Genomic DNA, 24,341 nt, shown 5'->3' on the forward strand with positions numbered 1-24,341 from the left:
AAGAGACCTTGAAATTCTATAAAATTTTCAGGCCACAAATGCTTGGCTGCTTTACACTGTATGTTACTTAGGTCATGTCCACTACAAGACAAAAATTTCTAACCACACTATGTTCTTTCTAAGATTTTTTGTCTTTCCTTCTGTCTCTTTTTTGCTGTGTTGCCTCTGACAAAAAGTCCATTAAAGATGTTAAAAGAGAATTAAAGATACATGGATGACTAACTCAAGGAGGGTGCGAAGGAGCTTAATATTAGTGGTTTAATTTTGAGCTGTCTGAGATTCTGTAGTCATGTGACACACGGACTTAGAGAGGACAAGGAGGAATTCAATCGTAATCATTTTCCCAAACCTGTTTTAAGCCCGTTTTCTCCTCTCTCGGGCCTGACACTGCATCAATTTACCTGTAGTGGTAACAGGTTTCTTTCTTTCTTCCTTTTTCTTTTCTTCCCTTTACTGTTCTTTTTTTTTAGTGGAAGAAAATTAGAACTGATTCTTGGAAGGTTCACTGATTGAGTAATTAATTAAAAATTATTCATTCATAAACCCCTGGAGAAGTGGAATGGGAAGGTTAAGAGGTTCAGAGTGGCTGTAGTCTTCAGTGCCTCTTTGTTTATTATTCATATGCAATCTAAAAACTCATCCAAGGTATTCTAGCTTGCATATCTCTCAGAAAACAGAGCCTGGACAGGGCAAACAATAACCATCCACTACCAACAAAAGCATGTACGTCATGGAAACTTTCAATGGATATTAGGTTTTTAAAAGCTATATCCAATGTTTTAATACAAACAGAGTCCGAAAGTTTGTGGACCACTGAGGGGATCATACTCTGGTAGAGAATAGGCAACAATGTAAACAGAGCCCTTGCGGATGAACCTAACCTTCTAATGTTCCTCATTCCTTGTCTCCACCCAGACTGTCTCCTGCAGTCTTCTCACTGAACTTATGTCTCTGTCACAAACTCCCTTCCTGTAACCAATCCAGGGTATCCAGGGTTGTTTCCCCAATCCAGGGTTCTATTGAAGGGACATTCAAAAGTTGAATTACTTTAACTAGAGTAATTTAGACATCTTCCATCCAAATGCTGTCTGTTTGGGTGTGTGTTTGTGTGTGAGAGAGTTTGGGGGTGGGAACTTGGCATTCATAACAAAAAGGGCCCTGAAGTTGTTTATTTTCAAACAAAAGCTGTTGTTTCTTTAAAAGAAATTTCTTCTGCTCTATTGGTACAGCCAGGTAAAACTACAGCCTATTTACTTTTTAAAATTTTTTTAAAAATATTTAGAGAGAGAGAGACAGAGAGCAGGGGTAGAGGGAGTGAGAGAGAGAATCCCAAGCAGGCTCCATGCTCAGCATGGAGCCCAACACAGAGTTTGATCCCACCACCCTGGGATCATGACCTGAACTGAAATCAAGAGTTGGATACTCATTGGACTGAACCACCCGGGCACCCCACTACAATCTGTTTTTAAAATAATATGGGGCGCCTGGGTGGCGCAGTCGGTTAAGCGTCCGACTTCAGCCAGGTCACGATCTCGTGGTCTGTGAGTTCGAGCCCCACGTCGGGCTCTGGGCTGATGGCTCAGAGCCTGGAGCCTGTTTCCGATTCTCTGTCTCCCTCTCTCTCTGCCCCTCCCCCATTCATGCTCTGTCTCTCTCTGTCCCAAAAATAAATAAACGTTGAAAAAAAAATATGTTTTTCTGTACTTTAAATTTGCTATGTATAGGTTTTTGTTGAAATTTAAAATTTTGTTGAATGTTTATTCTTTTTTTGAGAGAGAAAGACAGAGCACAATTGGGGGAGTGGCAGAGAAGTAAGGAGACATAATCTGAAGCAAGCTCCAGGCTCTGAGCTGCCAGCACAGAACCTGACATGGGGCTCAAACTCACAATCTGTGCAATCATGACCTGAGCTCAAGTGGGGACTCTTAATGCTGAGCCACCCAGGTGCCCCTGAAATTTAAAGAGTGCACTTTAAATATCTTAAACAACTTTTGGGGCACCTGGGTGGTTCAGTTGGTTAAGCATCTGACTTCGGCTCAGGTCACGATCTCACGGTTCATGGGTTCTTGCCCTGCATTGGGTTCTGTGCTGACAGCTCAGAGTCTGGAGCGTGCTTCAGATTCTGTGTCTCCTTCTCTCTCTGCTTCTCCCCCACTCATGATCTGTCTCTCAAAAATAAATAAATGTTTTAAAAAATTAAAAAAAATAAATATCTTACAATTTTGTCAATTATTCCTCAATAAAGCTGAAACAAATTTGTTGCCATTTATCTGAATTGCAATGAATCTTTGAAGGCGCATTGCACGGCGTTGTGAGTTAGAAACACAAGTAGGTAAGAATCTCCTGCATAAATAAGCCAAGAAGGCACCAGTCTCAGGGTTTCTTGCTTCAAGTTCTTTTCAAGGCGCATTAGTATTAAACTAATTGTGCTGTAATGTTAAATAATCTTAGTGGCTTAATACAGCAACTTTTATTTCTAACTAAGGCAAAGCCCTCTGTGAGTCTGGGTGATGCTTTCGGACAAATATCCTTGTTTGTGATACTTGTGGTGCCGCAGCAGACGTGTGGCTTCTCCAGGAGTGCTATGGCAGGCAAGAGGAGAGAATGAAAAACTGAGCACTGGCCTGTACTGGCTCACCTGGAACATCCATATGTCACTTCCATTAACACATATTGTACAGTACTACTAGACTCAGGCCCACCTAACAGCCACGAGCTGGGTCCCAGAGAGGAAATACGAACTGATGCTGGAAAATCCTAGATGAATATCTGGAAAAGAGGAGGAGACTATATAAGGAAGTGGAGAAGTCTTGAGCCTCAGAAAGGCATTCCTTTTTTCTCATAAACTACCACTGGGGTTTTGACTGTACTATGCTTCTGTCTGGTGGAGCCTGTAACGAGATGAAAGAAAGAGTTCCTTGAGAAAGAGAAAACAGCCAGTACAGACTCAATGCCTCATAGCTTGGGGAGAAGAGGGAAGAAGGATGTGACAGTAGTTTGAAGGATACCAAGACTTCACACTTTAAATGTAAAAAAGATCTGCTAAATAATACAGTGCCTACCAAAGAGAGGAGTGTGAGAGAAGGAACAGCACTATTCATTTAGTTAGTGTGGATTAATGGCCACTATCATGTCTCCTGAGCAGAAGGATTTACTAAAACAACCTCTTCGTTTCATTTTGTGCTAACAACTCTACCAACTACCTTAATTAATTGCCCAAAAACTGTTAATAACCATGTCATCATAGACCATCATGTAAATGAGCTTTAAAAAGTAAAATCTGAAGAGCAATCTTGCCATTCATTTATCTGAACTAATTATAATGTAGGAATAATTCTCACAGCAGGTGAAAACTGAGAAAAAGCATGCTTTTGCAGGAAAGCAAAAACATTTTAGATTTGACATCAAAATTTTAGAAGAAACAAAGAGCTTCCTTTTTGCAAGGCAGAATGTTTTAAGTTTGTTCTTTTTGTTACATTCACATTTTTAATGAAGTATTGGTTAAAAAATCAAGAAGATATGGTGTTTGTTTGATAGCACATTTACCAAAATTGGAATAATAGAAAATTATCAGCTTGGCCCCTGTGCAAGAATGACATGCAAATTCGTGAAGCGTTTCATCTTTAAAAAGAAAGATATGGAAAAGTGTGTTCAGTTTTCTTTTTAATGTTGAGGAAATAGCATAGCATATTTTGATTTTATCTCTAGGAAGAAATTATTTCCAGAATCAACAAGGCAGAGAAGGCGTTATGCTTGAGAATCAATGGATATTCATAAATTGATTAAATTGATGGGTTGTTTTGTTTTAGTGCCACTGTAATTTGTAGCTATAAAACGTAGACTATATCCTGCCGATGTGTTATTCCAGTGGCGGAGCAGTGGATTACCCTGTACTTGGCAAAATGGAGACAGAGACCATGAGGAGATACACCAGCCAGTGAATCCAGCCGTCTTCCCGATCTGACCATGGTGCTGTTGGCTACTGGTATGTTCTTTACCTCCTGGTTCTTCGTTTCTTAGGCTACCTCCACCCAGTACACTTGGGGTATCTACAAAGAGCTCCTCATCTCCTTGGTGGCCTTGTTCTTCCTTGGCTTTGGAGTCCTCTTCCTGCTGCTCTGGGGCAGCATCTATGTTACGAGCACCCAAGGGTCCCAGTCAGGTGGCTTCACTGATCCCTGCTTTAAGTAAATTAATTGTTTTACTATTGCTGGAAGTGTCCCACCTGCTGCTCACTATAAAGGCAGATGTGTGACAGTCACAAAAATAGAGAATATATTCTTTCTTAAGAAGGCAGCCTGGTGAGGTAGAAAGTGTTGGATAGTAATTCACATCCTGATACATACTTGTTAGCTGTGTGAGTTTGGGTTAGCTGCTATTTACCTCATGAAGCCATAGGATGCGGAGCTGGTGAAGACAAACTATTATGGTATGTAATGGGCCTAACTGTTCTGGCATATGGTTAAACATTATTGTAGCTATATTTTTCCTTATTTTTCACCTTTATAAGTTTTGTTATTTACATTCTCTTAAGTTTTATTACCTTTCTTTTTGAGGAAAAATTCTGTTACTTATAAACTAATTTGTCCTATAATGTTAAAAAGTGTTCAAAAATACTCCAAAGAAGAAAATATTTGGAAACTTTGCAGAATAGTCTCAGTTAGAAGGAACCTTAAAACCCTTTCTAGAAGCAAATGGTAGTTTTAAAGTCTGCATCTAGTGGAATAAACTGTTTAAAAATTTAGTTTTCCACATGTGAGGAGAGTTGCAGCATCAGCACAGATAGACAAACAGCTCTATGCTCTGATAATTTAGTTACCTATAAAAGTATATATAAAAGAAGCTGATTAAAATTATTTAAAAGAGGAGAGGAGGAATCTCATGAACTTCACTTACATGGCTCATTCTGACCTGAGAAAGATAGAGAAGTAGAAGACCACAAGGAATCCTAAGTTACAGAAAGTCACTTCTTTATTTTTAATAAAATATCAATGGAGATTTTGCTATGATATACTTCTGTAGGATTTTGCCTTCATTTTGATTTCAGTAAATGAAAAATTTGGAGAATGGCATATAGGCTTACTAATGACCTCATCTAGCTCAACTTCATGTCCCATAAAGAAAGTTGTCCAAAACTTATAAAACTTACAAATAGAGGATGACTGAATGACTTTTCAATGGCATTGTTTAGTGGACTCATCTGAGAATTATTTGATGTTAAAGGAGAATACACCTGGGACACCTGGGTGGCTCAGTCAGTTAAGGGTATAATTTGGGCTCAGGTCATGATCTCGTGGCCTGTGAGTTCGAGCCCCACGTCAGGCTCTGTGCTAACAGCTCAGCTTTGGATTCTGTGTCTCACTCTCTCTCCTCTGCCCCTCCCCCGATCGCATCCTCTCAATCTCTCTCTCTTTCTCTCAAAAATAAATAAACATTAAAAAAAATTTAAAGGAGAATACACCTGTATTGACGTATGCATTTACTACTTCATCATTTTTTACTATTTTCCATTTACATGTTAACTTGTGTGTTTCTAGCTAGGAGAAAAGATGGTGCTAAATGTTATAGTTTTATTTCTCTATAAGATTTTACACAGTTTTGTATCTTATTAGCAAATCCATTTTAGCATTCCTTTGACTATTTTGAAATATCATTCTGACACTTGTTAAAAAACAGTAAGGAAGATTTTATTCAGAGTACTGGTGCAATGGCACTTTGCAATAGGGGAGACAGAGAGATTGGGCTCAATTCTGAACATAAGGAAAAGAGGGGGTTTACAGCCAAAGAACAGGGCGGGGGTGTCAGTGGATAGAAAATTACCCAGAGGAGGTATCAAAACTAGTGGGGAGGTTTTCTGCTGAAAACAGGCTAGGGGAGATCAGATATTATAGGGGTAAGGAGGTATGGAATTTGATCAGGTTTTGTGGGTGATCAAATATTGAGGGTAGCAGCTCCTTCTAAACTGACTTGGCAAAATTCTTCCTGCAATGGGTGATGCAGGCCTGTTCACGAAGAATACTAAAGCCCAAGGTCAAGTCCTAGAGGTCCGAGAGGGGCTTGATGGGGGTCAGATTAAGGAGAGAGTGTCTTTGTCATTATTTGTTTCTCTTTATCAAAATCTCCTTTGAACTAGTTTTCCATCTTACTGGTTCTTTCGTTAATTGTTTAATTAATTAAATCTTTGATATGTGTTCATTTTATATTTATATGAGAGTCATGTTTTGAATTTTTTTTTGAAAATTGTACTCAATCATGAGCTCATTCGTATGTGAAGGTTTTTGAAATATAATTTTCAAAGTTAGGGAGAAGATAATGTCCTTTCTCAGTAGACTGGTCCAACTGTATGCTATCAATCAGTTTCAAAACTACTTAGAGAATTATTGGACACATATAGAAAGAATATCAGCATCTTCAGTAAGAATATGTTCAGTTAGGCAGTAGCATATCAAATGTTTCTCTTGGGCATTTCTACATTTTAAGGAGATAAGGATTATCACAAAGGACCTAAGAAAAACCACTTCATGTGCTCTGCAAATGTAACATATGACATGATGCATATGTCATCATTTAGTGCTAAAGTTAAGTGATATGTATTTTTAAACAACATTTTAGTGAGAAGAATGTCACAGTGCTTTGACAAGAAAGTTTGTATGTTTATGCATTGCCATTAAACATGATTTTGGAAAATGAGGCAGGAATAGAGGTGAGGGAGAGATGAGGAGACCACACATTATTTGATATGTTCAATGCTGTATATGCTACTCCTTCTTTTTATTCCTTTCATGCAGTAGTTTGGATCCAAATGAGAAAATGGATAGTTGGAGGACAATTAGTTGTAAAGGAACCTCTTAAAAAGGTGTGAGAATGATATCGAGAAACCACACCTGACAGTGTAGCCTGTAACAGTGGGTGTCTATTACCTACAGAGAGGGCACCCAGTAGGTGCCGTGATCTCGGGTAGAGGGAGTTGACCCTCAGGAATGAATATCATGACTTTACTTTCCTTTTCCCATCCCCTCTGGGTGCTCCCAATTGGCTGAATCTAACCAGAATCCAGAAGATAAAGTTGTGCATTAATGCAACCCATATTCTTTAGCTTCTTGGGACAGGAGTGGAGTAGGGTGGAGTAGGGTGGAGATGTATAAAAAAAATGGACCTATAAGGTAATGTGAAAGATGTCTTGCACATCTGGTAAATATTCAACAGGAATTTTATTTGCTACAATATAGGATAGGAGAGACTGAGACTGGAAGACTTTTCTGGCAGGGATCAGAGGTTTGTGCAATCCATGGTTTCATGCCAAGGGAATATGTGGTATTGCGTAAGAGCACTGTCTGTCCAGATATGGAATTAGGTCTGGAGGGTAGTAGTCGTAAGTCCAGGGAGATGCGGATACGTTCTGTGAACACAGGTAGTTGAACTGAATTAACATTCTGGACACAGCTAACTTGGTGGCAATGGGACACTCCCTTAACTTATTTTGTTTTCTATTTTTCATGTGTAATAGAATGAATGCTATATCTTCATATAATTTTGAGTGGGAAAATGGAAATAGGAACAAATGGTTTTTTATCAGTTTTTATATTGTGTTACTTCTAAGTATTGTTTTTCATAAAAGCAGCTAAAACAGCATCTTTTGTGTCCTCATATTATTATTTATCAATGAATTCTCCCTGAAGGAGGCAATCAACACCAGATTGTTAGGGTCACTTTAATCAGAGCTGTAATGGTTTACTCTACTCTATGAAGTTGATATTTACTCTATATATAATGAGGATGCAAGAAGTGATAAAATGGTCAGCTGCAAGAATTAAGCATTTATATCTAAATGAAGGGGAAAATCTTTATTTTAATTAGATATTCCTTTCAAGTATAAAGGAAAAGGTAAGTTAGTGTCTCTATTACAAAAGAAGCAACTCAAGGTTAAGTAATTTGGATGTGCACTCGTTGACCCAAAGAAAAAAATGAGGGGATTGGTATTTAACCTAAGGTTGTGTGCATTTCAGCCTTGGGGACCGGAAGGCCTTTTCTGAATTTCACTGTGGAGAGCCATAAGTACAGCTTGATTGTCCCTGTCAAGTGTGTGCTTGGCTTGCTCTCCAGCTTGCATGGCTCTGCTGATTACTGGCAGCTTGAAATTGTCCTGAAAGAGAAGGAGTGCTCTTGATTAATCCCCATGCACAGTATCAACATATTATTGATTCATTATCAGCACGTCGTGTTTCATTTCTCTGCCACAGGGATGGGCTGAAGGCAAATGTGACCTCAAAACAGATGCAACCCAACGAACATCTAGGTTGGGTAGCTAACATTCTTATTTTGGGTAAAGTCCTTTTACTACATAAATTGCCTACTAAATTCTAGCCTGCCTTGTATAGAAGACAGTCCTGACAGACGCTGACAATGTTCCTCTTTTCTAGAGAAGAACTAGAGTTTAACAACTCCAGCTTAACAACTATAAAGCAGTATGGCTTATTTTATTATGTATGCGTTTCGTTATAAAAAAGCAATAGACAAACAAGTTCTCTAAGTTAGAGTGCATCAGATATTAAGCACTTTATTATTCAGCTTTCTTTCATATCACTGTTAAGTACAAGGCTTAACATTGATTTATTCATTAATCATTTATTTATTCAACAATCCATTTACTAAGACCTACTATATTGTATGCTGGGCACCAGGAGTATGAAGCTGAAAAGGCATGGTTAGATTCAGAGTTCACAGAAAGAAGAGGAGATAGGTATGTGAAAAAATATACAAAAATTGGTATTTACATATATTATGTATAATTTATATATACTTATATATAACATATAAATATAGTTAGATATAAACTTATATTTACACATATTATATATGTATTTATATATAACATATAAATATATATTTGTATATAAAATTATATTTACATATATTATGTATAATTTATATATATACTTACATATAATATATAAATATAAATTTATATCAAAATATATCAAAATATATGTATATGTTTAGTAATAGAAATATATACAAGGTATTGAAGGGATAATTAATTCTAATGGTAGGATTTCAGAGAAAATTGTGACCGTGCCAGGTTTTGGGAAATAAACAGGAGTTCTGGGGAAAAGGTTAAGAAGAGAGTTTGGTGCAGAGGAAACAGTCTGTGAAAGGGAACTACAAGTTTCCCTTGAAGTAGTTGAGTGTTTTTGAAGCATACATTTCAAAAGGGAAGTGATGAGATGTTAGGCTACAAAGGTGGGTGAGGGATGGATTTTTGAGGGACTGTCTTCTATACAAGGCAGGCTAGAATTTAGTAGGCAATAGGGTTCTGAAGAGTGGAATCAGATCTGCATGTTCAAAGACCACCCTGATACACTTGAGTGTTATGTAGTTGCCATTAAGGATCCTAGTCACAGGCTTTTAAAATAGGACGGTTGAGGGGTGCCTGGATGGCTTAAGCAACTCTTGATCTCAGCTCGGGTCATGATTTCACAATTTGTGAGGTCAAGCCCCACGTGGGGCTCTGCCTGAGAGCACAGACCCTGCTTGGGATTCTCTCCATTCCCTGTCTCTCTGCCCCTTCCATGCTTGCTCTCTCTTTCTCTCTCAAAATAAATAATAATAATAATAAAAAATAACTTCAAAATGGGACAGTTGAGGAAATGCCTTGAGGAAGTGGCAGTGTAATGAAGGGCGAGATTCAGCATGTATCTAAGAGATATAATCAGAGGAACTTAGTTCACACTGGATGTTGGGAATAAAGAACTGTTGAGGATGACTCACAGGATTCTGTGAGTCTGTTCCCTACCAACTGAGGTAGGGAAAAGCAGTAGAAAAGTATAGTTGCAATGGTAGGAAGGAAGAGATGGTGTGGCAGAATACTAATGATTGGTGATGTTTTCACCAGGTGGACTTTAAGGGGTGTCTCGTGGGCAATGGGATCTTTAAGTCTGACACTCAGGCATAGGAATTCAGCTAGATAATGGAAAAAACTCAAACTGTGGGCAGAAATGACAACAGAACGTTTTACTATCAGCTATGTCATAATGGCCGTGTCTCAAAGACCATGCCCAAAATAGTGCAGGCAAAGACAGATTATTCTTCACAATTCTACAAGATAACCATGTCCTTGTAAGTCACTTCTTTTTATTGAGTTGTATTGATCATATCTTCATCTAGAAAAATAAGACCACACATAGTGAACCACTGAAAATGAGGCTCTTGCTAATGTACTTACTATTTCCTACTTTTAAAAAAACTTTTTAAAAATAATTTTAGGCTTTCATGGAAGTTGCAAAAATAGTACAGAGAATTTTTGGTTACCCTTCATCCAGCTTCCCCAACGGATATCATCTTAGCTGATAATAGAATTACCAAAATAAATAAATTGATATTACTGCAACAGTATTAATGAAACTACAGACCTTATTCAAATTTCACCAATGTTCACATGCACTCACTTGTTTGATGCTGTTATTGTTTTGTTGCCTAGTCCTAAGAAATTTTAACACATGTACAGGTACATGTAACCACTACTATGGTCAGGATACAGAAGAGTTTCATTACCCCCAGAAGTCTCTCCTATCAATTTACAGTCACTCCTTTCCCCACCCCATCCCCTAATAACCAGTGATTTTTTTTCTCCATCTCTATAGTTTTGTCTTTTTGAGAATGGTATAAAAATGGAACCTAATAGTATATAACCTTCTGAAAATGCCTTCCTTTACTCAGCCTAATGCCTTTGTGATTCATCTAAGTTGTTATAGGTATTAGTAGCCAATCTCTTAAATTAAATGTCAAACTCACTTGCAAAGCCTGTCCCTGGCTGCAATTACTTTGGGGATTGTGACCCTCTTATTAGCCATGATTAATAAATGGCAATGTTTCACTTACCTAAGATTGAGATTTGACCATAATATATTCCCACGCAAAGAGCCATGGGGGTCACCCCACGGAGGTAGGCTTAGTGGTACCAGCTAAATGCCTCACCTGGGTCACTCAGAAGCCAAAACAGGGAGTGGATCACTCAGAATGTCCATACCTCCAAAGTGATGATAGGTCAGGACGCGGGTTTCCCATGACTACAGGAGACAAGGGAAATTTCCTGGCCTAAAGCCCACCGAGATGATGAGATCTGAGTTGCAGAACCCACAAAGGAAGCATTAACTTGTGCTATGGACTGAGACTGCAACATCTCTGGTGCCCCCGTAGGTCCTGGTCTTCTCTGAGAAATTGGCAAAAACCTATGAATAGTACCTGTGCTTAGCCTGCAGCAGACAATTTCTTTTGCAAGTATAAACACTCAGTCTTGCTACCATGCAGCAAATGCTTTGTCAACTGATAGAAGTACTGGGCAAGGTTTCCAGCTACCAAGCCATGTGGCCCTCACACTGAATACTGGAGAGCAAGCTCCCATAGGGAGAGAGGCCCAATGTTCCATTTGTATGGCTGCCTATTAAGTTGAATGACAGGCTGTCTGCACTTCCATTTTTGCTATCTTTTGAAACTCTTAAAGCCAGGGCTTGAAAGCTTCTGCTTGGGATTAGTCATCAAAAACATGGTATTGATCCAGGTATGGCACAGAATGATCAAAAGAATAGTGAATAGCTCGAATCTTACAAAACATGCCAAACTATTGGTGAAGAACATTAGAAATAGTGGCTCCTGAAAGAAGTGAGTGGAGGTAAGGCTGTAAAAGACCTGTGATTACCTCTTATTTTCTTGTCTTAATACTGAGTGTTGGGATTTGCGAGTGAAGATTGACATTAACACTAGAAGAACGGCCTGATAGGCGGCACCAAACATCTACAACCCTGTGATCTGCGGAGATTAGGATAAAAGACATCTTCACACACAAACAGCTTTGAAAGATGAAAAACATACTCTGGAATCTGCATTATTTGTTAGCTGTTCACCAGGGGTTACAAATTAATAATTTTAATTTATCATCATTTTATACCTACTGTCAGCAAAGTGCCAAGGTCATAGTAAGAACTCAATAAATATTTTTGGAATAGAATGAGAAAGGATTCTGGATTTCCAAAGACAAGATCAGGTGGCCCTATAGAAATGTGTTTCAGCTTTGGTGCAGTGATTACATTCTGCTTTAATGCCCCATTTTTTTTTAACATTTTTGTGTATCTCTCTAATATTTGGCTTAACAGAAGATAGCTAGGTTTTCTGTGGTTGAAGTATATGAAGAAAATAAGAGACAGTAAAAGGAGAATTTAATAGTCCTTTCAGATAATTATGGATATTCTCTGATACCCAGAAAACTAGACAAGAGGTAGTTTCTAAAAGGTTAGTTGCATTGGGGAATCTGAAATCATATCAAGGAGTCTCTTGTGCTGGTTTTTGGGTTTGTTTGTTTGTTTTCAAGTTGGCTCTATGTCCAGCACAGAGCCCAATGTGGGGCTTAAACTCATGATCCTGAGATCAAGACCTGAGCTGAGATCAAGAGATGGACACCTAACTGACTAAGCCACACAGGTGCCCCATGTAATGTTTTTTATGCACATACACACACACACATGCACACACACACACACACACACACACACACACACACACCTATCTCTCCATTGGTCTATCTTACCCTTTGAATGAATCTTTTATCCTTGCATGATTTTGTAACATCCTGCATGGGTCATTTGGAAAATATTGGTTCATGGGTCAAGTAATATCTTTACCTGTATATTTCACTAGAACATAGGCATCTTGAAGGCAAGGACTGTATTGTTTTCATTGATAGATTCCTCGTGTCAACCTCAGTGCCTGGTGCATGATAGTCCATAAATATTTGTTGAAGTGATTAATACATAAATGGAAGTCACATGATATATCCACTGAACCACTTTCCAGATTCTTCCTGGCATGTGACACTTTTAAAAAGAAAAGTAACTCATTTATTTAATACATTTATTTGTTAATATACACATAGTTTTATTCTCCTGGTTCTATTATTTCTAAATTTTATGATCCTTGGCAAGTGATTAGTACCTCCTAGCCTCAGTTTCCTGTTTTTAATGGGGCCAAAATCCTTGTTCCACTAACAAATTTTCCAGGAGGACAAACTAGAGCATGAAATTGAAAAGAATGTGTGTATTTTGTTTGAGCTGTATGTGGGGCCTTTATATTTACACCTCATTTCAAGTCTCTATTTGTACTTTATTTTCCTGCCTTGATGAGATTAATGGTTAGCTAAGATAAAAATAGTACTTTTCAACCATTTTCCTATAACTCCAAACCACAAAATAGCTCCCAATTCTAATTAGACCATCTTATAGCTCATAAATATATACATAAATCAATATTCAAAGCCATCAAAACTGTCACAGTTATAAAATATAAAATATTTTTATTTTTACTTCATCTGATATATCAAGTCCCGGGTTATAAGAAGAGGTAAACTTTTTATGCTAGCAAGGGGGTGGTTGGTATTTTCAGAGAACCTATCTGTATGCTTGCAGGAGATGATGACCTGACAGAATTTACATTCCTTCAGAATATTGGACAAAAATAAAATTTTGAAATAATTGACATCTACTAAATACAGCCAATTGGTAAAGAATTACATGGGCAGTGGGAGATAAAGACATGAGGCTCTGTTCCTGAGCCTTTACTATGCATTTAGTTATCTATCATGACTGAAAATAGAGACAAAAGCATACATACCCAGAACGCTTAAATATCAAGGTCCAATTTAGGGCAATTCATTTACTGCTCAGAGAAGTGAGATAGCAAGTCTATGAGAATTCATCAAAGAAAAGTTTATTTTCCAGAATTTCTGCAACGTTGTAATATGCATGCACAGTGGATGAAATTATTTAAAAGGACAAAACAAAGAAAGTAGTTTGGGATAAGATTGTGAGCATGAGGAGTCTGGACTCTATTCCATGCACAGTATGAAAATATTGGTGTGTAGAGGGACATGATGAAAACAGTACTTAGTGAGATTAATCTGGCAATAAAGTCCTCAGCTAATGCGAGCTGGAGCTAGTGGATCTGTCACAAGTGATCCATCCAGGCCACTAGTATGACATGAAGATAGGGTCTTGATCTAGATTAAGAGCAGCCAAAAGTAGAGATGACTACATAGCTTATAAGGAAGCATCTGTTGCCAGTTCTGAGAGAGTTAGTGGAATGCTTTGAACTTATAGAAAGTGGGTTACATGTTTTCCTATTTATGATATTTCAAAGTGTGTTGAAAGCTATTTTTTAAGTGTGCACGTGTATGTGCTTCTACCAAGAATGAACTTTAGGTTTTATTTCTATTCTCATGGATTCTTCAAGTTCTTGCACAAATCCTTGCTTACACCGACGTCTCAAGTGTGTATGCTGAAGTCATTTGACACTCTAATGCTATGTGGATGCTGTCTGAGAACAGATGGGTTCACCCTTCAGGTTTACATGTTGACTTGTGCTTAAACTCAGCCATCTACAGTGACTGAATACCTACATCAAAATTAACCATACAGAAATAATGCTGCAATTTAATGGGTATGTTGCAAAAACTATCAGTAGACTCAGATCACTCTTGCTTTTGTAGAGTCTTTTTAATTTTTAAATATATGACAATCAAGGAAAAGTTGATAGATTGTGAGAGAAAGAAGAGCGTGTTTGTTGTTTTTGCTGGTGATGCTGTTACAAATTCCAACATATATTATAATCTGTCTTGAGATTCTTATTCCTGATAAAGCAAATATAATTTACTTATCTGTAGTATGATATATGCACCACCAGTGAGCATAGACCTATCTGTTTCTGAAAGTAATAGCTTGCTTGTGATGATCTGTCATGGCAAGGACAAATCTCTTCTGTCCTTGGGTGTCAAGACCACAACTACATTTAAAACAACATGGTCATTCAGGATTACACAAGAATTATTCCTCCTGATGGTTTTAACATAGAAAAAAAAAAGCAGTAGAAGAAGTTATCTTGAAACATGGAGCATGGACATTGAATTAGTTCTAATGGGATCAATAGATAGAAATAAATAGACCAGTGATACTGTGAGGAAATACATGGATATTAGACTAGCTGTCAGCAAAGGAACAAGAAGTTTTAGTTGAAGGTAAGCTATTAAAGTCAGAGATTGTGGAATGTGAGAAATTATAAGGCAATGGAAACTCACCTTGCATTTTGACGGGGTCTATAGCATGTGGAATCATGTGAAATTACTGTTAGTAGGGTGACTACCTAGTACCAACTTGCCTGGAACTTTCTCAGTTTAGCATTGAAGGCTCCACATCCTGAGAAAACCCTCACTGGTCACCTTAAATCTTAGAACCCTTTCTTGAATAACACAAGCATGGGTCTCCTTCATCCTTCACTTAACCTTCCTGCATTTTCTTCCCCTCATGGAATTCACCTGCACATCAGCACCATCATTATAATCATGGATGCCTCTGACTAAAAATGGCTGTTGATGGTTGAAAGTCTTCTAAGTAACAGAAACAACAGGCAATTTTTTGCACAGACTTTCATACACATGGTACCTTCCAAGTTTCATGGGCCTCACACATGTTCATATAAAAATCCCTTATCACTATTCAAAACCGATAAAGTAAAAACCACATCGAGTTGTCTTTAATGATATTTAACAGCAGATCGTATTTGTAGCCTTGAGAGGTGAGGTGCGAGGAAGTTTGTTTGCCTGAAATTTATTTTATTTTAAAGATAACTGCGATATATAGTTTCATATTTTAAAATCTATGTTGTTGAAACATCTTCAGATATGCTGGATGTACTAAAATAGATACAATCTGGTAGCCTGTCAGGAAAGCAAACAAAAAAAACTGCTAGGTCAGGAGCACAGCTGTTTGTGGAAGGCATTAAATTTTTTTACAGTCTTTCCCATAGGCCAATATGCTTTTATGCATTGATTTATATTTTAATAATGACAGACTCCACTGGTATGAGCATTTCAGTTCCTCAGAAATTAGATAAAATCATAATTTAGACCCAGGATAAAAAGGTGGAGAGAATTAGTATTCTGCAGTATTAATTAGCTTACTTGCCCTCGCTTATTTCTGATCAAATGGAAGATGGTTCGTGCAGCCACAAATGGAGCTGAGTATCCTTCAACTGTATGGTATGACATTGATGTTTCTAATGCATGTAAATTCAATAGCTTTGCCTTGATTTTAAAAGTGTAGCTTTAAAAACAGTGGTTCGTTTTAGATCACTAGGGTAAGCAATGAACAAAGGAAGCGATTGGATGTAAAATATAACATTGAAAGGACTCCTGTTAAAAGAATTTCCAAGCATTGAAAACAGTCCTAGAGAATGTGCAATTATGCAAGCGTTCTCCCTGTTCGATCCTCTGAATTTCTTCCCAAGCATTTCACTGTCTCACATCTTCATTATGATTCAAGGTTGCCAGAAGGAACTGGTAACTTCAGCAGGCAGGCATTTCATTTTTAAATAATTGTTTGCATCATTTTCGGAGCACATGACTTCAATCTCACTCAACCAGCTCCTCCCTGGCCCCACACCTGCCCCATAGCCACTCCTGCATCCGTCTCAACCTGGGCATTCTCTCCACTGTTGTCTCCCAGCCCTTCGTTTCTCACTTCCCCTTTCCACATGGCTGCTTGGTTTGCAGACGATGCCTTCTTACAGATGTGTTCCCTCCCCTGACAAACAATTACTCCTGTCCCCCCAGCAGGAGGCCATTAGGACATCATCACGGGTTCTGCTAAGTCATCTCACCACCGCAGTTGTGTGCCATCACCTCCCATCTGAGACTCTCTAGGCATATGCCACGCAGGGAAACTAGCAGTCGCAAACGGCCGTACCTCCAGACATATTATTTGTTATTTTGGTCCAGAAGTGTAACAGATAATGGCTAATACACTAATGTCTGAGGGTCCCATTGGATGCTTTGACTGGCATCATTTGCACCAAACTTGCAAAAGACTGAATGGGTTATCATGTGCTGGCTGAGAGGTAAAAAAAAAAAAAAAAAAAAAAAAAAAAAAAAAAAAAGGAGGCATTTTCATATTTCCATAGCAATTACACACAATGGTTTGAAAGAGACATAACAATAGCGATTTTACAAAGTTATTCTATTTGTGCAGATTTTCAGCATTCTGAGCTTTGAATCAGTAAATTATCTGATATTAGTTATTTTCCTGGAAAATGGTTAATCAGTGATAATGTTTATTTTTATTTTTAATCTCACAGACTCAGCTTCTGTGGATGCACATAGCAAAGACCTATCTAAAATGTATTCCTTTTAAATCAATGAAATACACATGCAACGGAACACTTGTGGTTCTTTGTCTTCAGGTTTCTCTGACAGCTGTACCTATTAAATTCTCTTGTTTTAATAGGTAGCATCTCACAGGAATTTCAGTAAGTCGAAGCTCAATATTTAATATATTATGAAATAAGTGGATTTTGGCACAATGCCACATTAACACTTGGATTGTTTTTTATTGATTCTCAGGTCTAGTTTACTGCTGCACTGGGGTGCACTGTGTCTTTGTGTAAAATCAAACAATGTGCTAACAAGCTAAGACTTCCGCAGAGGCCCAGAAGGCAAATGAGGAAGGGGGCGCTGTTCTCCCCGTCAGAAACCTCAACAGTTCATTTGTTTCTGTCACTGCTTTGCTCAAACTCCTTAACCTTACTTCCTCAAATCTCCAACATCAAATGTCATCAATATAGGTTCTTTTCAGTGAAATCTAGTCAAGATTAGTGTGAATATCTGAATCACAGGATCTTTGGAAGAAGCAGTTTTATTTTTGTCCAGGACACATAGGTAATTGAACCAAGCACTCTGAACACAGCCTCCCAGTCTGGCACAACATAGACACTCAATAAATACTTATTTAATTGAATGGGATTGAATCCAAGAGCTGTATAGAAGCCCTGCTTTAATGAGCAGGTGAACATTGTTTGTAATTGGAAAAGCACAGTATCAGCCACAAGAATCCAAGGCTCTCCTTAAATTTTAACCAGCCGCTTGCACTTAGAAAGATGCTCCTGGAGTACTTGAATTCAATGTGTTCTCTTAAGTAGCTAGATAAACATTCCTGTTCCATGTGGTTTCTATTGTTTATTTGCTCAGTTAAACTCGTTGTCCTTGCCTTTTTTTTTATCCATTCTACTGAGGGGAAGAAAGAGAAACTGTAATCCTAGTTTTTCTCTTCACCTGGATTTTTACAAATTCTAAATGAGGACTTTTTTATTCTCTACTTTATCCCCATCATCTACTGCTTCTAGTAAATAGATTCAGCAAAAAATAAAGAAAAATGGAGTTCCAGTTGAGCTAGCCAAAGGGTATCAGTGACATAAAAATGCAGGGGCTTTTGTCCTGTCTTGATGCATCTCATTTCAACTGTCAAATACATCCGACTTCCAAATCCAGTGTCTTTGAAAGACAGAAAGAGAGAGAGAGAGAATGCACATTGTATTGTTTATTTACTTGGGGAGAATGATGTCTGAAAACACATAAGTGTAGAGACTGACCTGTTCCTTGTAAGTCTCAAATGACTTATTGTCAATTATTCAGTTTGATAAATATTTGCAGAGGTCCTACTGTATTAAAGACATTCTTTTAGCTGCTACAGGTAGAAACAAAATAGAGAAAGATAGGGTACCTGCTTTATGGGGTACTGTAATGAAGAAATGGGTGAGAAAATTATAGATAAAACAGAATATTCTGTAAATTACAGATGTCAGAGTCAGATGGACTGAATTCGATCCCAGTTCAGTATGACCCTGATCATGCCACTTAACTCCTTAGACTTCAACGTCCATGTCTAAAAATGTAAAGATTAAATGTACAATGCACCTAAAGCACATAGTGTAGTGCCTGGGACACAGTTAAAAGCTCGAAAAAATTGGGGTTTATTAAATGGTTTGAATTGAAGGTTTCCCCAGAAAGATGGTAACTGAGATAGGCCTTGCAATATAAACAGAGTATCAACCAGGTTTACTTAGCTGAAGTGAGTAAAGGGACATTCATATTTGAGGTTACATGCAGAGTTGGCATCATTCATCCCTAGCCTACTGTTGGCGTGGACCACCCCTCCAGGTAATGCACTAAGAGCAAAGGAAAGACAGTTGAGGAAGAGGGTAGTGATAGAACCTAAGAGACAGCAGAGTCAAGCCAGGATCCCCTGCTGGCTGTTTGCATAGTGCAACACAAGTTTGCTCTTGATGTGAGTAACAGCTTAGTAGTCCAAAGAGATTCATATCAGAGGATGTGAGAAGGGCGTATGGGTTGGGGAGTATAAAGAAGAGATAATAGGATAATTTGTTAAACTGGATGGCGCAAGTGTTGAATCAGAGAAGGCAGGGGACATCAGAAAGGCTCTGAGATCTGCCCCCTGGACTCAGGAGCTGATAGGAACAATGGGAGGACACACACTTACTGGTCTGCCTGGACTCTGCCTTGGTCAGCAGTATTCTGAATTTGAGGTACTAGAGGCAAAGGAAAGAAAAATTAGTCAACTGCACAGCTGTATAGAATTCTATCTGAAGCCAGTTTAAATCTTCATCTGCTAGTAAGTGTTGGATTAGGGGGAGCGCAGTATATTCTGCAATTTAGGAACATAACATATTCTGCCCAGTTTGTAAGTTTAGTATATTCTGCACCGTTGATATGGGACCAATGCTAAGGAGAAAATAGAGCATATGATTGAAAAGTCATGGAAAAAAATGAATACTCTAGTTTGGGACATAAGCCCCAAAAGACATATAAAGATGATAATGCTAAGAACACTGAATGTCAAGCTGAGGACGTATATTTAATTCAGAAGCAAAAGGGACACTCTTGGATATTATTGAGAGGCATAGGGAAATAATCAGAGCTGTGTTTTGGGGATATGAACCAGAAGGAAAAGAAACTGAAAATCTAGAGGCACAGAAGTGAGCTAGAAGCCTCTCAAAGGTGAGGTACTGCTCTAAATCAGTGTTGTTGGAAATGAAAAAAGAAAAATATATGAAAGTAGAACAAACGAGTTCATAGTGGGTTCAAGGGTGAAGGAGGGGCAGGAGTCGTGCAGGCAGTGTCTGAAGCAGGTACAGGCAAACCCTCTGAAGTCAGATAGACTTTTGGCCTACATATGACCTTCAAAAAGTTATGTATTTTCTGTGCCTCATTCTTTCTCATCTATATAATTGATGCATTAATAGTACCTACTCAAATAGGGCTATCGAAAGGATTAAAAGAGCAAATACATGTAAAATGTTTTGAAAAGTATCTGGTATACAGTAAGTACAACATGACTCAGAGATATTTGGGGGGACTTTGGGCTTCTCCTCTGAGAAATTGGTCAATATGTTGGTGCCACAAACTGAGAAAAGGAATATGGGAGGAAGGACATTATTTGGGGGTAGAGATGAGGATGAGTTTCAGAAGTCAAGTTGACCAAATTCCACTCTTAGCCACACCACGCTGTAGGTAACTCTGTCAGTGATCTAGCCTGTGAGGGAAAGTTGCTGGCAAAGGACCAGATAGGATAAGGTAGAATCATCCAGATTCACCCTAAGATGTGGTAGTGGGGTTAGCCTTTGAATGGGGAAAGATTGCTTCAGTCTCATAGAGAGTGTAGCTACAGAGATGTTTCAAGGTCAAGAACAGGGAAGTTGAAGAAATTACTTTGAGTGATTTTAGTAGTGAGAGACACTTCGGTCCTTTAGAAGCACAAAGGATCTGGAGCAGTAGTTGGTAACCTGAAGAGTGTGAGGAAATTTAGAAATAATAGTTGAAGGGATTGCAATAGTCACCTAGTGATGAATAAAAAAAATGTAAAATCACCTGCCTATGGAATCTTTCAGCAAAATGTCTTTTTAGACTTCATTTTCCACATGGGTGATAAGTTTTAAAATTTAGATATTTTATGTCAACCATGAAACCCTTAGCTTTTCCCAGATGAATGATAGCAATGCCACTTGGCCAAGTGTTAAAAATGATTTGGGGTTTCCTGAAAGGTATGTGTTGTGCCGTGTGGGAGCTGAAAGAGTGTGTGTGTGTGTGTGTGTGTGTGTGTGTGTGTGTGTGTTGGGGATAGTGGTGTGATGGTATGAAATAATGCCATTTTCTGAGTTTAATTAACTTTGAGTTATTTTGAGTTTACCTAGGTAACATCTAAAAGTTTCTTAAAGATTATGCTAAATAAATGATCAAACAAGTTTTAAACTAGTTAATGACCTTTATAATATTCTATTGACTGCCCTGAGAAACCTGATCTCACAAATTTTATCCTTCCTCACAATATAGGAAACAGAACAGGGAAGAGTGAAATGTCCTGGCTTTCCTTAAGTATATTGACTAAGGCCCAAAACAGAAATGAGGGATCAATTCCATGTCACTATGATTATCAGTACATGGAGCAACTGTTTGGATTTTAGCCTGATTCATAGTCTAGGATGGCTTTCAGTATCCTGCAGAGTCAGCACTGTTCATTTTGAGGTGTTTTCCATCTACTTTACATGCATAATTGCTCAGCAACTGGTAGATTTGTTGAGTTCAATATGAACTGTCTTAAGGCAAAGAGGCATCCCATGGGCATAAGATCATTGTCTTCTATTTCAGCCTGTGGTGTCAGGAGCAGTTCTGGACTTGTGACTGGCCCTGTGCTCAGCAACCTGCTAGAGCTACTTTTTCCCTCAGCGGGTTTTGAATAGTTCATTTTAGGGAGTTGATACTATTCTATGGGAAAATGGAGTGCCAGCTGGTTTTAAAAATACTCCTTTTCTACTTTCTGTGTCATCTCCAATAAACCCATCCTAAGCAAAGTTTATAAGAAGTAATTTGGGATCATTTAAAACCCTGTAATATAATCCCCCTATTCAGCAATTAACATTGGTATACCACCTGGATGCTAAGGGTTAGGTGTGTTTGAACTCTGTGGGAGAACAGCAATGACCCACTGGAATAATAGTGGTAATTATTTGAGTACTACCTATGTGTCTGAGTATCTTCTAACCGTCACAGTAATTCTCCATGTTAGATATAATTATTCCCATTTTATAGTTGATAAACTGGGTCTCTAAAAAAATAAAAGCCCAGTAATCACATATCTAATAAGTGATAAGCTATTTCTGTCTCATTTTAATATATTAGTTATCCTCTTAATAGAAAATATTGGAAGAAAGATTATGTGGCTCCGGTTTTGCATACTGGTGCCAATTTTAGCTTACAGAAGATTGTTTCTCCCTCTTCATTATACCCACTGAGTCTAATACCCCTAGTGAGGATACTTGAAAGCATTAGAGCTACAGTAACATCAACATGTACAAAAACTTAACCCTCAGTAGATTTCCTTCTGACCATATCATTGTGATATTCCTCAGAAATTAGAAGCACAAGCTATTGAGTTGAAAAGGAGTTGGTTATAATTTACAGTGTTTTTAGGATAAGATATTTTTAAGCATTTTATCTACCCAGCTACCTTCACTTAAATTCAGGAGTCATGCTTTCTGCTATTGTTGAACTTACCATGATGCCTAGCAAGTGAGAGGGTTCCTGGTAAATTTTAAGTACATCTGATTTCCTAACTCCTCTTTTTCCAGTATTCACACTTGTAAGCCACTTGCTACAGATTTACACCTGCCCCAGCTATGGGATCAGTCAAATAGAATCTGCATGATTTAGATGAATGATTTGATGTTTGAATAGCCATTCAAAACTTTTCTGCCTTGGTATGACTGTGTACTTGGTTCTAGAAACTGGGCTGTTGCTCTGTTGACTGCATACATATCCCTTGTTGACCTCAGCCTCCTTGGCTAGTTGGTTCTGTTTCTCCCTGAACAGCTTGCTTTTGCTAGTCTTCCAGGATTAAGCCTCATGATTGGCTCTCAGATACCAGGTTCAAGCTTTGTAATTGGTTATCAGATACCTGTGGCGGACCTTTAGCATGCTAATACACTGCCTACCTAGACCTCCATACATTTCCTACTTCACATTTTCTTGATCACAAGCCCTGTCTATAAAGCTACTATTGGCTCTGCCCTGAGGGCTTGGGTCCTATTCTGGGGGAATTGCTTTTAATCTCTGAGTCTTGATTTGAAATAGATGATCTGATCTGAGGTTTAATTTTCGCATGAATTCTAGTTGAAAGATAGACTCCCATTTTTGAAGTTTGTTCATCAGGATGTTGAATTATGTTTTTCTTTGGAAAAGTTGAAGGCAGCTAATTATCCTTCTCAACAGCCAAGTGGTACGGAAAGATGTGGCTACTCTTTCCCCCTTCTTAAATTTTTTTTTTTTCAACGTTTATTTATTTTTTGGGACAGAGAGAGACAGAGCATGAATGGGGGAGGGGCAGAGAGAGAGGGAGACACAGAATCGGAAACAGGCTCCAGGCTCTGAGCCATCAGCCCAGAGCCCGACGCGGGGCTCGAACTCACGGACCGCGAGATCGTGACCTGGCTGAAGTCGGACGCTCAACCGACTGCACCACCCAGGCGCCCCTCTTTCCCCCTTCTTAAAGAGACGAAACTAAGGAAGAGAGCTATGGCTATTCCAGATCTCTTATGCATGTAGATACACAACGAATATGGTCAAAATGAGTCTCCATTAATAGAGTGCCTCTCTGTACTTACCAAAGTTTAGTCCAGTGAGACTAAATCGAAATTATGCAAATTGAGAATAATAGGGAATCCCTCCATAACTGATCTAAAAATCCATGCAGAAGCCCTTCAACAACCAAACACAAATATTTCTCAAGCATTTTCGGTCAGACACTGTACTATGTGTGGGGCATATACAAACCTTTTCTTCACAGTCAAGAGATTCACCGACTTGAAGAGCTGGTAGCTCATGGATCACACATGACATTCTACCTTGTGGTGCCATCATAATCAGAATGAGGAGGATAGCAAGGGATTATTCTCTTTGAAAACAGGCCAGGAAGAAAAGGGTCTCTTATTGCCACGTGTAGACTTTATGCCTGACATCTAGTGGCCACTCCAGGAATTACAGCACAGGATACCAGACCATGATTGAGTGTTGATAAAGGACGCACTAAAGATATGAAACAGCTGAAGTGAAAATGCATTGCCTCCAGCTTCTTCTCTCACAGTCTTGGACCTACCATATAGATTCGTCTTTATACCACATTTCCCCAATACAATCCTAAATAATCACTTAATGTTGGAGCTAGGGGCCTCCCACACAACTTTAATTTAATTACATTAAACTTACAATTTCTGACTTTAATGAATGTTTTGTTTAAAAGAAGCCTATTGGAAAGATCAATTTCTCCTTGTTTACTTTGACTATGATGTATCATTTTTACTTCTTGAAAAAAAATACTAACCTACTTCATGGGGGATGCCTTTACCTATAAAACAGTGAGGATAATTATAATATAACTCATAGTCTTGCTTTGAAGATT

General features: G+C 38.3%; 1 non-coding gene and 1 pseudogene across 1 annotated transcript; both read left to right on the forward strand.

Annotated features, from left to right (window-relative positions):
• Positions 1-3,522: 3,522 nt before the first annotated feature.
• LOC123576259 lies at positions 3,523-3,627 on the forward strand. Its single transcript, XR_006701276.1, has one exon. It is a non-coding gene; the product is annotated as a U6 spliceosomal RNA (small nuclear RNA).
• A 275-nt stretch (positions 3,628-3,902) lies between these two features.
• On the forward strand, positions 3,903-4,217 carry LOC123576168 (annotated as a pseudogene).
• The last annotated feature ends 20,124 nt before the right edge of the window (positions 4,218-24,341 follow it).

The sequence above is a fragment of the Leopardus geoffroyi genome, chromosome C2, assembly GCF_018350155.1.
Source record: "Leopardus geoffroyi isolate Oge1 chromosome C2, O.geoffroyi_Oge1_pat1.0, whole genome shotgun sequence".
Classification (NCBI taxonomy): Eukaryota; Metazoa; Chordata; class Mammalia; order Carnivora; family Felidae; genus Leopardus; species Leopardus geoffroyi.